The sequence below is a fragment of the Lissotriton helveticus genome, chromosome 2_1 (assembly GCF_964261635.1).
Source record: "Lissotriton helveticus chromosome 2_1, aLisHel1.1, whole genome shotgun sequence".
In the NCBI taxonomy this organism is placed as follows: Eukaryota; Metazoa; Chordata; class Amphibia; order Caudata; family Salamandridae; genus Lissotriton; species Lissotriton helveticus.
Genome location: NC_136059.1, coordinates 904,975,553 through 904,990,874, shown reverse-complemented (window position 1 = coordinate 904,990,874; position 15,322 = coordinate 904,975,553). Strand labels below are relative to the sequence as shown.

The 15,322-nt window shown below is 46.4% G+C and overlaps 1 long non-coding RNA gene across 3 annotated transcripts in view; it reads right to left on the bottom strand.

Annotated features, from left to right (window-relative positions):
* LOC144819540 (uncharacterized) overlaps window positions 1-15,322 on the bottom strand; it is a 162,327-nt gene that overhangs the window by 641 nt on the left and 146,364 nt on the right. For all 3 annotated transcript variants that reach the window (XR_013607433.1, XR_013607435.1, XR_013607434.1), the window contains one exon: window positions 1,191-1,300. This is a non-coding gene — a long non-coding RNA (uncharacterized LOC144819540). The remainder of the gene's footprint in view (window positions 1-1,190; window positions 1,301-15,322) is intronic.

The window sequence follows — 15,322 nt, the reverse complement described above, 5'->3', positions numbered from 1 at the left end:
TTTGTTAGGCACCGGGAAATTAAGTGATTTGCCCAGAATCACAGTATGTTGAGCGTCATTGGTGAGATTTACTTAATTTTTCTTTCTTTATACATACTACAAATTTCAATTAAATTATACATAAAACATGCTATAAATGCATGCAATCTTTACAACACAAGACAATTTCATCAAAACAGACAGATGGTTCTTTGATTATTTCTCTTCATTTCACATTAAACAATGGCATCAAGAACCCGTGTGTCAAAAGTTAATACCTCTTACCATTCTTACAATCATTAAACATTCCGCCTTGTATTACAAACACCACTCTCTCTTTGCATCCGTACACATTCATACATTCACTTACCACATTCATACTGACCCAACCACTCTTTACAGTCACTATCCATCAACAACGGGAAATATACTCGTTTTTCAGCCGTTGTTGTGTTGTGGGTTGGGATCAGGCCCGGACTGGCCGTTGCGGGCACCGGGCAATCTCCCGGTGCGCCGCAAGGGTGGGGGTCCGTTTTGGGCCCTTGGGGCCGTTTTTGTTACGGGCCGTTTTTGCAGCCCCGGCAAAGAGCTCGTCGCACCCCCAGGGGGCCGGCTGAACACTTTGCCAGGGCCGGTTTTGGTCCTCAGTCCGGCCCTGGTTGGGATCCTGTTCACTCCAGTCTACGTACGCTTCGCTGGGACATATATAAAGCAACCACCTTCTTCGGGACCACCTACATTTCCAGCTAAAACTCGTGGATCAACTGGGGGTATCTAATGAGTCTTTAGCTATCCTACTCTTATCAAGCAGCTCTTCCTAAAAATCAGAGTTTGTTGAAAGCTTTGGATAATTTGGTTTGTTTTTTCTCATCAAAATCTTGATGTTTATCTGTTTCTTCTGTACGAGTTTTGTGAGGTCCATACAATAATATCACAGGTTCTTCTACAAACGTAAGTCAAAATTAGCTACAGATCCATGTGTTAGTCATCCGAGATAAGTTGTGTCATGTTCACATATCGTATTCCTCGTGGTGACAGCCACGCGTCTAACCAGTCTTTCGGACGATGGTAGCAGCCGACAAAGTAAGGACCATAATGATAGACAGAGCAGCCTTCACCCACATGCTACAATTCATTGAAGACAATTCCCTACTGTTTAACTTCCAAACTGGATTAAAACCAGTAAATTTGGCATCTCTATCTGGTATTACCATAAAAACAGAATAGACCTGCTGGGGTTGCTGCCCTTCTTCTTTTGGACCTTTCAGCAGCTTTTGAAATAGTGGATAATGATACAGCTCTCTCTTCGATGTCATCGTACCTACGCAATAGAAGAAAGGTTTTAATACTCCTCCATATAGCATTAAAGCAAGAGTCCCTCGAGGCTCAATCATCTTACTCAAGCTTTTCAACAGATACATGAAATCATTACCAGATCTGATCATTGGTTTTGTTAGAGCAAGTGCAGGCCTCCAGGGCGCTCTGGAGTGCCGAGTGAGGCTACTTCTTCCAATCAGGGCACTACTCTCATGCTTGTGAGCAGTGCCAGGATTGGTCAAGGGAGTTTCCAGGTGGTCGGGCTGCAGTTGTGATGAGGAAATCTGGAGCAAGGAGGTCCTGTCGAGTTCGGTAAGCGTTTATTTTTATTTTTTTATTGTATTTGCGCACTTGCCCCCCCACTCCATAGATGCCAGCCGCCTTTGTCACACATAAAACAAAATATGGCAAAGGACCACTGTTCACCAGGAAGAAGATCAGGAATTATGCACAACAAAGGAACCTACGCTAGAGAATGCCTCTCCACCTCAAATTCCTACATACATGAAAAAAACACATAGGTGGAACATCTTTTTCTGTTCAAGCAGCCACACTATAGAATTCGCCACCTACATACATAAACTCCACTGACAATCTTCTCAATCTCAGAAGAGTAGTCAAGAGCTGGCTCTACCCCACATGGCAACTATATTCACAATACAACAGTGTACCACAACATCAGACATGGCATACTATGCTTCTCACGGTATGGATGTGAGGTTGTCATTATACAAGTATCATTTACTCCTGTTGTAAACTTATACATTTATTTAAGGGAAAAACATACATTGCACCACAAGAATCATGAATGTATCAGAGCATGTCAATACTGGTGTTTCTATGTACTTATAGGTTCATATTTAGAGGAGTCTATGCCTGCCAGTAAAACTGCACGAAGTGTCATGTATATAGGCATGTATAAGTTGATTACAGTTATTTGAGAAAACAATATTTGCATACTTTACCACGAGATACATGTGCACATCAGACCATGTAAAATTGCTGTTTCTATGTACATATAGGTATTCATATGGGGGGTTTATTCCATCCTCTAAAAACGTTACCACATTTACATATGAGGATGTTCAATCATTGTATTTAGTTTAGAGAAATCAGGTTTAAATTTTGTCGTATGGAAAGTGGGACGTTTTATTTCTTACACTAATTGTGTTTATAAAAGCATGTATTAATCTATGTTAACAAATAAATCAGCAGATACCAAAATAGAGACACCCTACATCCAATGTACATAAATGTCAAAGTCTGGGTCACTTAGAAATTATGCTAAAATGCAGAGACCTATGTCAGTCACCCGCTACTTCTTCTGTAAAGATTTTCCTTCATGAGGCAGGCATGAGGCCTCCTTGCTGCTGAGGCATCATAAAAGAGGGCCAGTGTTTGCCCTGCTCCAGGGTTTGAGGTGTTGACCAGTTGTTAGGCCTGGGGACAGCCACTATCAGCATGCATAGAGTTTTTATGTGCACAGCATACAGTCAGTCAGTATCTGCAGCCCTTGCAGCCTCTCATCCTCAGGTTGTTGCATTGGTTGGGGTTGGAAAGTATGCCTCGTTGTCTGTATCTCTTTCTACCTCTGCTCTTCTCTGTGTCCTTCCCTTACACTACCCCTTCTTCCCTCTGCACTTGTCTTCAGCTTTTTGCCTCCACCTCGGACATCCTAGACTTCAATGTCACGACCCCAAGCTAGAAGGAAGGAAGAGGGCCCAGCAGTTCCTCCCTGTGCACTATTTTTGCACAGGCTCTGAGAACCAGCAGGGTGCCTCTGTACTTGCAGAAAGGGGCATGTCACTGCTGCCGTGGTCTTCTGTTCGATGGATAATGCTACATTTTGGCTGTAAATCTGACATTTGGCTCTATATTCTAGCACAAATTGCATCCTCGCGGTCATTCTTGAAATCAGGACACATTTGGCGCTAAAATAATTGCACGAAAAGCACAGGTGCTTTGAATAAAAAGCGCCTGCATCCTGGCTGTTCACGTTGCACCAGCACCATGCGCTATAAAATGGCGGTGTAATTATGAAATATTGTGCAGTAGCATCATTTTGTGAAGTTTGCATAAGAAGAGTAATGTGAAAAAACGATAATCATGTGGAGTACATCAGTATAATTTAAATTTTACCCAGGCCTACTACTTGGCCTATAGATAATGGACAGTCATCCAAGCACCTTATGTTCGATGGCAGCCGAAGGACACCGTGCTGCTTGCTCGTGTTCACGGGGCGCTATGATAAAACATCAGAAGAGTATCTTGACATCTAATACAAACACAATCCTAATAGATATTAATAAGTTAATGATCGTAAAACCGCACGTAATCATGATCCAGTCTTGCGTGTCCATAGTAACTGCCCTCATGACATCAATGCCACGGGACGAGCTGACAGTAACACGGGCAGCTGCGTGCTAAGCAGGGCACCTGAAGTGAGAAATGGGCTTATTCTGTCTGCACCGCCGCTCCCCACGTGTGTGCGTCTGACAACCTAAAATAAATGATAAAACCCCGCTGCCGGCGCCTCACGTGCAGCGCGAGGCCGAGGGTTGCAGATGTCAGCACAGAGCCCATCCCTCACGAGCCGACATCCTGGCAGCTGTTGCCTGATTAGTTTAAATATTGGGACGATCATGCAGAATAAAAACATCCTTATGAATAATAAAAAGTAGGTTATACCGCACATCTGCATAGCATTTGGTGAGCCGTGCTGCATCATTCATTGAGTGACAATTGCCACTTTCCAGCTGAGCCCACAGACAACGGATAAAGTTATAGCTAGACACAAAAATGTTGCGCTTTATTACTTAAAAACATGGGGCCTTATTTATGAAGGCCTTGCGCCACCAGTGCGTCACTTTTTCCCAATTTTAAAGTGACGCACCGGTGGCGCAAGGCCTTCATAAATAAGGCCCATGGGGCCTCATTTATGAGGCCTTGCGTCAGTTTTGCGCTTCCGATGCATCACATTTTGTGACGCATCAGTGGCGTAAAACATGCCTCCTGTTGCGCACTATTTACAAAGTGACGCATCTAAGCAGATGCATCACTTTGTAAACCCCTGCGCAACATTATACCTGCGTCAGGTATAATGTATGCAGAGGGGGCGGGGCGTTCCCCGCAAAAAGCCTCGTAATAGTGACGCAGTGAAATCTATGAGATTTCACTGCGTCGCTTTTAGGACGCTGTTACGTCAAAATCTTGCGCCTGCCTCACAGCAGCCGTAACACTGACGCAAGCCCTTTCACATGGGGCTTTCCCCATGTGAAAGGACGCATTGCTGGAGTTGCGTCACTTTTGTGACACTCTCCAGCAATGCGTCACTTTTGCGCTTACAGATACTGTTAAACCTGAGACGGGTCGGGGACAATCGGTATTTGCCCGGCGGTATTGCCTCTGTGACCCTCTAGTTATTTAATCAATGAAGAGGCAGGCGCTGGAGACTGGAAAGCAGGAAACAAGGTTTTTTTATTCTCTCCGGAGGAGAACACAACAAAACGGGCAGAAGGTATCGTTCTGAGGTGCTCTAGCTACATTTCTGAGGCCTGGCCTCTTATACACTGTTTTATGACTTTATTGCAGATTACACATTCATGTTAAAGCTTTGATGTATGGAAAAGACGTTCCCGGAACTCCCCTTTGGGCCCGTTCCCACACACATTTACAGTTGAAGTCCCCACCCTAGTCACAACAGGTGATGAGTATCGCGCAGCTGGATATTCCGCCGATTCACGGAATGTGGGGGGTTTGATCGGATCTCATGGAGTGGGGACTTTGATCAACCCGGGGATCCTTTGGTGGGGGAAGCTTTCTATTGTACGGGGAGGGGCAAGGAATGGTATCGGCAGAGCTGGGTGTCGGCCTGGGAACGGGGAAGACAAACGGGCACACGGGGGAAAAAAAGGGGTTTGCATCTAAGGGCCGGGGATCGTGAAAGGGAAGAAGGGAGGTGTCGCGCTGGGAACAGGATGAGGGCCTGGGGCAGAGTAGCGCCGAAGAGGGGTTTATGGTTCAAGGCAGGTGCAAGCAGGGGGTTGGTCAGCGTGCAGGCTTAGTGAGGGCGAAGGGCTATATCAGGGGCCAGCGGCATGCAAAAGGGTTCGCTCTGATCAGGGCATCTTAAAATGGCGGGTGCGCACGACAAAAGTGTGGCATCAGGGGATGAGGCAAGATGGCGCAGATAATGTTCACCAAACCGTACTAATTTTCAACAGTCCTCCCTTTAACATATTCAAGACATCTTGCTGGTTCATTTTCTACTCGGTTCTATTGTGGTGGGCATGAGAAAGAAAACGGTAGGAACCCTAGATGAAAAGAGTTGTAAACAATACATTTTAACATTTCTAGTTTTAGGAGGTGGACCTATTTGATAAACTTTGATCAATTTGTTTTAGCAGGAAAGTCATAGAAATGTAATACAAAAAACGATTCTGTAGCGAGAGCAGCAAGTACATTTCATAACGTGAACTGGTAGGTTATTACATATATCAGATTCGGATTGGAGCATGATCAATACAATGGCGGCTGGGAGAGAAATGAGGCATAGCAGAAACGGTGATTGAGGATGTCAAATGTTCGAAGTTAACGAGTTCTCATTATTCTTTGTTGTCTTTCGTTGGCGCTGTGGAGCACCGGCGGTGGAGCTACAAGTCCAGCTCTATTCTAAGTTCTGCGTTGCAGGGCACGACCCTTTCCTCGCGTTTCTGGTTGGAAAGGTCCTTTTCGCCCTGTGTCCTCTGAGGTGATTGTCAGAAAGTTCAGATGGAAGAAGAGCGTACAAAACAGTCCATAGGGTAGGTCGGAGAAAAAGGGGGATGGAGCAAGGCCAAATTAGGAACAAACTAGGGGGAACGAGAGACTTCAGATGGGCGGGCTCATGACCGAGTCTGGAGAGCGGGGACCTTTCGGCACACATTCGAACATAGAGCGGGGGCATCAGTTTAGCCCTTTCTTCTCACTTTGCTGGAGGTAGTGCCTCGTCCTGTAGCTCTGTTCTGTCGCAGTCTCGCCTTGGCCCATGTCGTAGGTGTTCCATAGTCTGCAGTCAGGCCTCGTGCTCCCACATCCGGTCCTTCTCTCTCCTGACAGCCGTACCCTTAAACGAGTTTGAAAAGACAGTCTTTAGAGAATTTGCAGAGGAAGGAAGTCACAAAAGTCTATTTCCCTCCCAGCTTCAGATAGAAATGAAAACGTCCGTTATTTTAGGGTTCACAACTAACATATAAATGACCGATGACGGGCCTGTTGGAGGTATTATGGCTTTCCTTCATAATTATTTATTACAGTTTCGACAGTTTATCTGATGGAGACCCACCTTCGTAAGACGGGCTTGACAAAGTTATGCCGTTCTCTAGGGCTTTATATTTACCAAGGGTACTGTGTGCTATCGACATGGTACTAAACAGATATTTTGCTGAGGGACGAACATAGGCTAAACAGTTCTTTTTATCAATGCGTCCTGGTTCATTTCAACGACTTCTTCACTTTGGTCTAGTCTTTTAACCTTGTAAAACATCATTCTGGTTCCTACGTAGCTTCCTACGGCCTGAGTACTTAATCAGAAAAGACAGGGGTTTTATGGGAGACAACTAGGGACATAGAAACTTGTGGTAAGGGCGTAAATCGACCCATTCCTCACAACCGGGAATGAGGGGTAGTTTCATAACTCCAGTTTGGAGCGGCTGATACAGGGGATGTAACAGGGGTGATCATTTTTCCTGCTTGGGTATTGCGACAATTCGGGGCGGGGAGGGTCGCGTATTCTGAGGTCCTTGTTTTATACCATAGGAGCCGTTGACATGTAGTTCCCTTATTACGGGCCAGATTAGGGAACCTCTGTCGTCTTACCTGTCCTTTCCCTTCCGGCCCAACCTCGGTTCATTGACTTCTAGCGGAAAAGGAGAGGTAATGACACGGTCTCAGGGTGATTGTATTAAAGACAAGTTTTTGTGCAAATACTGACGGTATTTGAAGCCAATTAGGTGGTGCGCTAGGGGTGGCAGTCTGCCAATTTCGGGGCTAATCGCTCGGAAGAGTGGGAGTGCAAAAATAGAAGGAGAGAGAGAGAGAGAGAGAGAGAGAGAGAGAGAGAGAGAGAGAGAGAGAGAGAGAGTGCAACGGCAGGCTAAATAGTACACGTGCAACAGAGAGGGTGGCAGTGTATTCAAGAAAGGCTATTTAGTGCATTACACAGTAAGGGACATTCACGGGTCTGCGTTAGGATCTTGTAATCATGCAGTTTGAGTATTAGACAGGGTAGAGGGGACGTGCCTTGAGAAAAGGAAAGAAGAGAGGAGGTACCATTTTGTCGCATTTTCTCGCATTCTCGGTCCTTCGACCAGTTGGGTCAGCGCCTCGGTCACACATACACATTCTCTCATAGTTTCGCATCATACGTGACATGGGTTCATTCGTCCGGTCTGGTTTAAGGGTGATCACTTTTTATCAGGTCGTGCTAATTTTTCGGGTTTGTTCGATACGTGAGTAGTTTGCAGGCGTGCTTAGGCACCACCTTGCGGCGCTAGTCTGCTTCGTGTATTAGACATGGCAAGGCTTCAGATCTTCGCCACACCTCGGCTGTAATTTCTGATGTAACCTGCAGAGGGAGGAAAAAAAAAAGGGGGGAGGGGAGGGAACAGCATTCGCGCATATTTAAATACATGTATTCAAGAGTCCTTTACTCACCTCTTACTCGTCTTCCCTCCTCGGGGCAGAGTCCCCGGGGATATGGTTTCTGGAGTCGGGGGGGGGGGGGGGGGGGGCAGTGTGTCCATATAGGTCGTGTGCGGGGAACGTGAAAAGGAAACCAGAGGTGCCTAGTGCGAGGTATCTAGTCAAAGGACGTATCTCACTATCGGGATCCTTAAACCTCCTTCAACGCTGTGGCGTTCTAAGGTTCTTCGGTTCTTGGGTCAGTTCCGTTCCCTGATACCTTGGAACGTTGTACTTTATAACGTTTACATCATTTCATTTCACCCTCCTTTTACATTCCCTCATTTACACCGTTCGTTTTACCCATCCTTGGAAGTCAAGGTCTTCCTCCACGCGAGAGTTCATGAGTCAGTCGCGTACTTTGAAGGCAGAGTGTCGTGTTGTCGATCCGATCCGTCCTCCAGGGCTGGGCAACCATCTTCTTTCAACCTTAAAGAGAGAGCAGAGTAGGGTGCACAGAAAAGAACTTTCCCACCGATCCCACATTTTTTTAAAATAAAGCATGCAATACCCGTCCATAGTTTCGAAAACCTTTATTTCTCGGAATCATTTCAGTACGTGGATGATGAGGGTGCAGTCGTATTTGGTCGGACATGGCAATGGTTAAAGCGCGTACAGTGGGAGTGTCGTCTTGCGGAAATAAATACATTGGAAAGTTTTATTCATTCATTTGCAGGAAACTAAAACGTCTATTAATTGGCTGGGGGTTCGGGGGCATTTATTTCATAATTTTAGAAGCATAATCATAATAGTTGCAATCAGATTTCCTATATGCATACTGTATGTGTGCGTCGTAGGTGAGGTTATACACCAGCTATAAAAATATAATACATTGTACATTTGTAATCAACATTTTTAACGGGATCCTTTCATACTGTTCGTCGAGTGAGCTCTCCTTGTCTTTTCTAGCCAAGTGTACAAAGGATCATATAAAGTCTCAGAACATCAAGTTTATATTAGTGCGAAGGAACACCACGAGGTGTTCGCAAGTCCCTCTTGATACCGGCGCCATTTTGGGCGGGGCCGGCTCAGTCCGGAAGTAGCATCAGGGGGAAATGTTTCCCATTACTGGCAGTTTGGACCAGAGTCCTTTTCGGCAGTTCTAGAATTCATGCTAACAGAAGGAGTGGCAATGTCATGGTTATTTCGTTGGCGGTCAAGGCAGCCGTCCCTTACCGGAAACCTGCAGAGGCCGAAGGTTCCGCCGGGGACTTTTGTAGAATCTTCAAGGCTGTGGAGATGCTGTCGGAGATGGGGGGCTCGTGCTCCGGTGGGCGAGCGACCGAGTTACATTGCTGTTCAAAGTTACTCTAGCGGCCGAGACCCGCCTTCCAGCAGGCCCAGACGCCATTTTGAGGTCCTGCCGCAGTCACCCTTCGCCAAGTCTATAAGAGTGGAAGAGGCCCTTCGGAGTGAAAGAAAAAGGGCTCTGTTTTGTGAAAGCGGGACGTTCGGCTGGGGTGCAGCTGTGATGCCCCCACCTGGGGGCGAGGGAGACTCGTTCGCGCTGTCTCCTTCTCCCGGTGCACTCCATGCTGCTCTTTTTCATCGCCCCGCATGAAGGTCTCTCCACATCCGGTGTTCCCCAAGTCTTGTGCTCAGCGCTGTGGGAGTATGGCCACCTGCGGTGCACATTCGGTGCTGCACAAGTATCGGTGCAGCCATTGCATATTCGGTGCTCCGAAAATATGGGCACCATTGTACATTCGGTGCTGCGCAAGTATTGGCGTCGCCGCTTGGCTGGAGGAGTTTGGCGTTGGGCCGGGGCTGGGAAGCCTCCTATCGGTGGAGGTGGGAGAGGCTCGTCCGCGTCGCCTCTCCCTCCCGGCCCGACCTGGACGTATTCCTGCAGGGGTATGGACAGGGCATCCGCCGCCCAGAGCAGCTGCGGCTGTTGCGGAGGAGAAAAGGAAGAGGTGCCTCGCTCTTCTCTGGACATGTGGCGGGACTACTTAAGTCTATCCAGGCCCGTTGCGGCTGAGCCGAGGAGGCATGTGGCGGGATTGCCTGCAACTACCTAGGGCCGTTGCGGCTGGACTCCACTGGCCCCTGCCTCTCCTCCGGCTTCCCCATATGTTAAGATTTCCTGACCAAGAGTTGGCAGCGGGGCCCGCCTTATATGGGTTGCCGCTGGTTGGGCGTAGCCGTAACCCTGCCCTACTTTGGAAGGTTCCAGAATGGGGGGGGGCGAATGTTCTGTTTGACTTTCATTTTCTACAGTTTACCGTTATTATTTCTTGTTTGCTGTGTTAAATTAAAAGTTCAAGTTCATCAATGGTCTACGGATTTTGTTGTACCATTTCTTTCTTTCCAGGTTGCTTTTATGCTAAGTTTCTGCTTGACAGAGGTTGAGTAATACGGAAACACATGTAGAGGGATGACGCAGATTCGTACATTACATACACACAAACTCAGACGGGGGGGGGGGGACAGTACAAGTACGACATACAAAGACCCAAGACGAATATCAAACAGTTATTGGTCATAATTATCTCTTTCCGTTTGTGAATCTTAAAGCGTGGCTGGGTTCCCGTCTTGTCGTTGCCCGACCTAGGAGAACTTGAGCATGCCGCTGAAATTGTCCTGGCGAAATCTGTGCCATCGGGCATAATCAAACGTGGTGGTTCTATCTGGTCTGTCTATGTAAGTCGGGTTCTTCTTTGTCTCGCGCTTTTTCTCATACTGCCGATCTGTCGTTCCTGTCGGCCCTTTGCCTTTACTCACGCTCAGTAGAGTCGGGCATTGGGCTTTCCAGTGTCCGACATATCTACAAAAAGCGCATTGGTCTGGCCCTAAGTCTGGTCGTCTTTTGCGTAGTGTCGGGGGATAACTTGTGGGTAGCGGTGTCCTGGGGTTGTCCTGTCGGTATATTTCTCTACTTGGTTTGTCCTCGTCTTTTCTCTGTCGTTGCATAGCCTCTCTGCGCCACATACCGAGACTGTCGAGCATAATAGGCGTTGTCTTATTATTTCGAAGGGCTATTTCTAACGTTTCTATTTTATCAAGGTCAAAGGATCCTGCCAGTGGCCACTGTTTGTCTTGACTTTCTTTGGTATACCTGTGCCACAATTTATTATAGGCTATGGTAACTAATCCATAGTTTATGAACATGTCCTTATTAGGGGTGCCTTCTAGTGGAGCTATATGGTCCACCTCTAATACACGGTCCGGGCTGAACCAATTATCAATCAATGGGGAGAAGACAGACATGACGGCTCGTAACGAGGGACTAATAAGTCAGCAGTGCCTATCTTATCACTAGGTGCAAAGACTAGACAGAATATTCCTATTCTACGTTGTTTGCAGGCAGTGAATACCTCATGAACAAAAATAAAAAGAGTAACCAAGAGCGCGGAACAATCAAGCAATTAATAAATAAATAAATAGGATAGAAAAAGGACAATGGGGAGAGTAAGTAGGGCGCAAAAGTCTGCGTCCTCTACCCTTTCACTAACCGCAAAGAGGAAGCTGTTGTTTCCGGTTTGCAGACAGAGAATCTCCAGAAGACAATCTGTGAACAGTAGTTCGGGGTTAAAGAACCCAGTTAATCAGTGAGGGAGTGGGGAGTCTCCCAAAAACCGTTAAGAAATAATAGAGTCAGTGGGGGAGAAAGATAGGCGCGACGGTTACGTTACCTATCCTTCACCGTTTGCAAAAGAGAAGGAGCCTACTGTTTCTCCGTGTGCAGACAGTGAATCTCCAAATAGGTCAAACAAAGAGTAATATTAGTATTTTATAAATAATCAAGCAATCAAACAATCAAGCAATCATTTCGCAACTTGTCGTGATTACACGACCTTACCCGGACCATGTGGACAGTTTCTTGTCTTCCGAATCCAGCGCCCGTTCGTCCTCTTTTTCTCGTATTTCTCACGGCACTCCTAATGGTTCCCAGTCAGGACCGTAGATCACTCGAGAGAGGTCTGCTCGGAACTAGTGAAGTTCGGATGATCGGCTGCCAGACGAGGGTCTATTGGGCAAGAGCTCTCCCGATCGTTGCAGTCGTTCACTCTGTCGTCGGGACCTCTCCCACTGGATCCACGAGTCGCTGATGGGCCCCACGCTTGGGACGCCAATTGTTAAACCTGAGACGGGTCGGGGACAATCGGTATTTGCCCGGCGGTATTGCCTCTGTGACCCTCTAGTTATTTAATCAATGAAGAGGCAGGCGCTGGAGACTGGAAAGCAGGAAACAAGGTTTTTTTATTCTCTCCGGAGGAGAACACAATAAAACGGGCAGAAGGTATCGTTCTGAGGTGCTCTAGCTACATTTCTGAGGCCTGGCCTCTTATACACTGTTTTATGACTTTATTGCAGATTACACATTCATGTTAAAGCTTTGATGTATGGAAAAGACGTTCCCGGAACTCCCCTTTGGGCCCGTTCCCACACACATTTACAGTTGAAGTCCCCACCCTAGTCACAACAGGTGATGAGTATCGCGCAGCTGGATATTCCGCCGATTCACGGAATGTGGGGGGTTTGATCGGATCTCATGGAGTGGGGACTTTGATCAACCCGGGGATCCTTTGGTGGGGGAAGCTTTCTATTGTACGGGGAGGGGCAAGGAATGGTATCGGCAGAGCTGGGTGTCGGCCTGGGAACGGGGAAGACAAACGGGCACACGGGGGAAAAAAAGGGGTTTGCATCTAAGGGCCGGGGATCGTGAAAGGGAAGAAGGGAGGTGTCGCGCTGGGAACAGGATGAGGGCCTGGGGCAGAGCAGCGCCGAAGAGGGGTTTATGGTTCAAGGCAGGTGCAAGCAGGGGGTTGGTCAGCGTGCAGGCTTAGTGAGGGCGAAGGGCTATATCAGGGGCCAGCGGCATGCAAAAGGGTTCGCTCTGATCAGGGCATCTTAAAATGGCGGGTGCGCACGACAAAAGTGTGGCATCAGGGGATGAGGCAAGATGGCGCAGATAATGTTCACCAAACCGTACTAATTTTCAACAATACGTCAGAAATACTGACGTATCTGTAACTCCTTGCGACATGATGTGTCATACATTAAATATGACGCATCAGCAATGTCGCAAGGAGTGCGCACTAAGAAGTGACGCATCGCTGCTTTCACGCAGCGATGCGTCATTTCTCATAAATGAGGCCCATGATCTGGGAGGGCACGTGCAGAGAGAAGATGCTCTTTTGCTAGTGAAATGGGCAGTGGAGGTTGGCACAGGTAAGTGGGGTGGGGCGGTGGGGGGTACGGGGCGGGGCGGGGCGGGGGGAAGTCTACAGACCACGGAATATGTAAAATTAAATTTAAAAAATACATTAAACCACTTGCAAGCGCAAGGTAAGTGGTGTTATGTATTTTTTTATATAAATGTACCTATCGTGTCGTCTGTTGACTTCCCCCCAACCCTGCCCGCCTCACCGCTCTTACCTGTGCCAACTACCACTGGACATGGGTCACTTTTCATCGATCACTAATGCAGATATGGAGTTATTACTTGATGCCTAGTACAAGTTTCACGCTCAGATTCACAAAAGTTTAGCATCGGGTTAGCATTACATTTTTTTTTTTTTTAAGTTTGAAAGCTTTATTGAATCAACAGGATATAAAAAACAGCAAGGTGACATCAGTAGGAACAAAATGAGTATGAGAAAATAGGAAATGACAATGAATATTAAACTACTGGTGACACAAAGAAAATCCAAGCATTTTCTAATTTTTAAGGGGGGGGAGGGAAGAAGGGAGGGAGGAGAGGGAATAAAAAAAAAATCAGGTTAACAGCAATCATATACAAGTGCACAATAAGTAAAAGCAGAAGTATAGTTATAATCATACGTAAAAAACCAAAACTGTGAAATGTAGAGAACAAAACTGCAGGCAGAAGCACATATGTTCAAGGGGGATTAAAATTGTCAGAGGAAAGTGGAGTATATGCTTTGTTGACAGACTGATCTAAATATAAAGTAAGGGGTAACCAATAAAGCTCAACATTGCGAGGAGGTTTACAAGAGGAGGCAAAGGCAATATCAAGTCTGTGGGAGTTACAGAGGAGATTCCACCAACCTCGAATGGAAAGATTTGTAAGGGACTTCCAGTTGGAGGCAATGTGTTGAAAGGCGTGAGCTAGCATGAGATCAAGGAGACCCAATGAGTGTGGAGGAAGATCCAAAGAGTCTGAAAGACTTCCTAGAAAGATAAGGGAATCGGAGTAGGGAACAGAGAGTGTAAAAATTTGTGAGGTGCGAGACCAAACTTGTTTCCAGAAAACTTGAACAGAGGGACAAAGGAAGAAGAGGTGAAAGAGATCAGCTTCAGGGGTATTGCATGTCCAGCAATTAGAGGAGGAAGAAGAAAGAAAACGAGACAGGGAAAGAGGAGAAAGATAAAGTCTGTGATAGAAGAAACAGATGGACTGAGTAAGGGATGCAGAGCGAGAGGTCTTCAAAGTTTTAATCCATAATTTATCCCAGAGAGAGATAGACCAGGAACAAGCCAACTCCTTTTCCCAGGATAATTCTAACTTAGATTTGGGGCGGTCAGGGTTAGGAGCAGAGAAATAACGATAGATAAGAGAAGCTTTAGGAACAGTGGAGAGTATGGAAAGAAGAGGGGAAGAAGGGGGAGTTATTTCTGAAGAAGGTAGAGAATAATAGCGATCAAGGACAGTTTCCATAAGAATATAATATTTCTGAGCAAATGAACGAGGGCAGTGAAACTGTGATTGAAATTGAGGAAAGGAGCAAGGTGAAGAGCCATCAAAGAGATGATGAACCCAAATAATACCTTTCGATCTCCAAGAGGACCAGGAAATGGGTCTATTATGCAAAAGGATAAGCGAGTGGTACCAAATAGGTTAAAGTAGAAAAGACTCACGAGAAATGATCAGTGAGGAAAGTAAAGGCTTCAAAAGAGAAGAAGTATATTTGAACAGAGGAGGGATCGTATAAGGAGACTTAGAAGTAAAGCGAAGAACATCTTGAAATGAGAAGGGTAGTAATAAAGAACGTTCAACATGAAACCAAAGAGGAGAAAAAGGGGATAACTCTGACGCTAGCCATCGGGAAGCCTGACGAAGAGAGAAGGATTTGTGATAAAGCTGAAAGTTTGGAAAATTAATTCCTCCATTTGCTTTAGGTTTGCGAAGAGTCGCTAAAGATATACGAGGTTTCTTGTGTTTCAACAAAAATTGGGATATAATAGAGTCTATGCGATGAAAGTAAGTGGCTGGGATGTGGACAGGAAGCATAGAGAGTAAATAAATCAGAATGGGTGCGATCATCATCTTGACAGAGTCAAGACGACCCCACCAGGAATGAAAGAGAGGATTCCAAGAGGAGAGCAATCGCTCAATTCT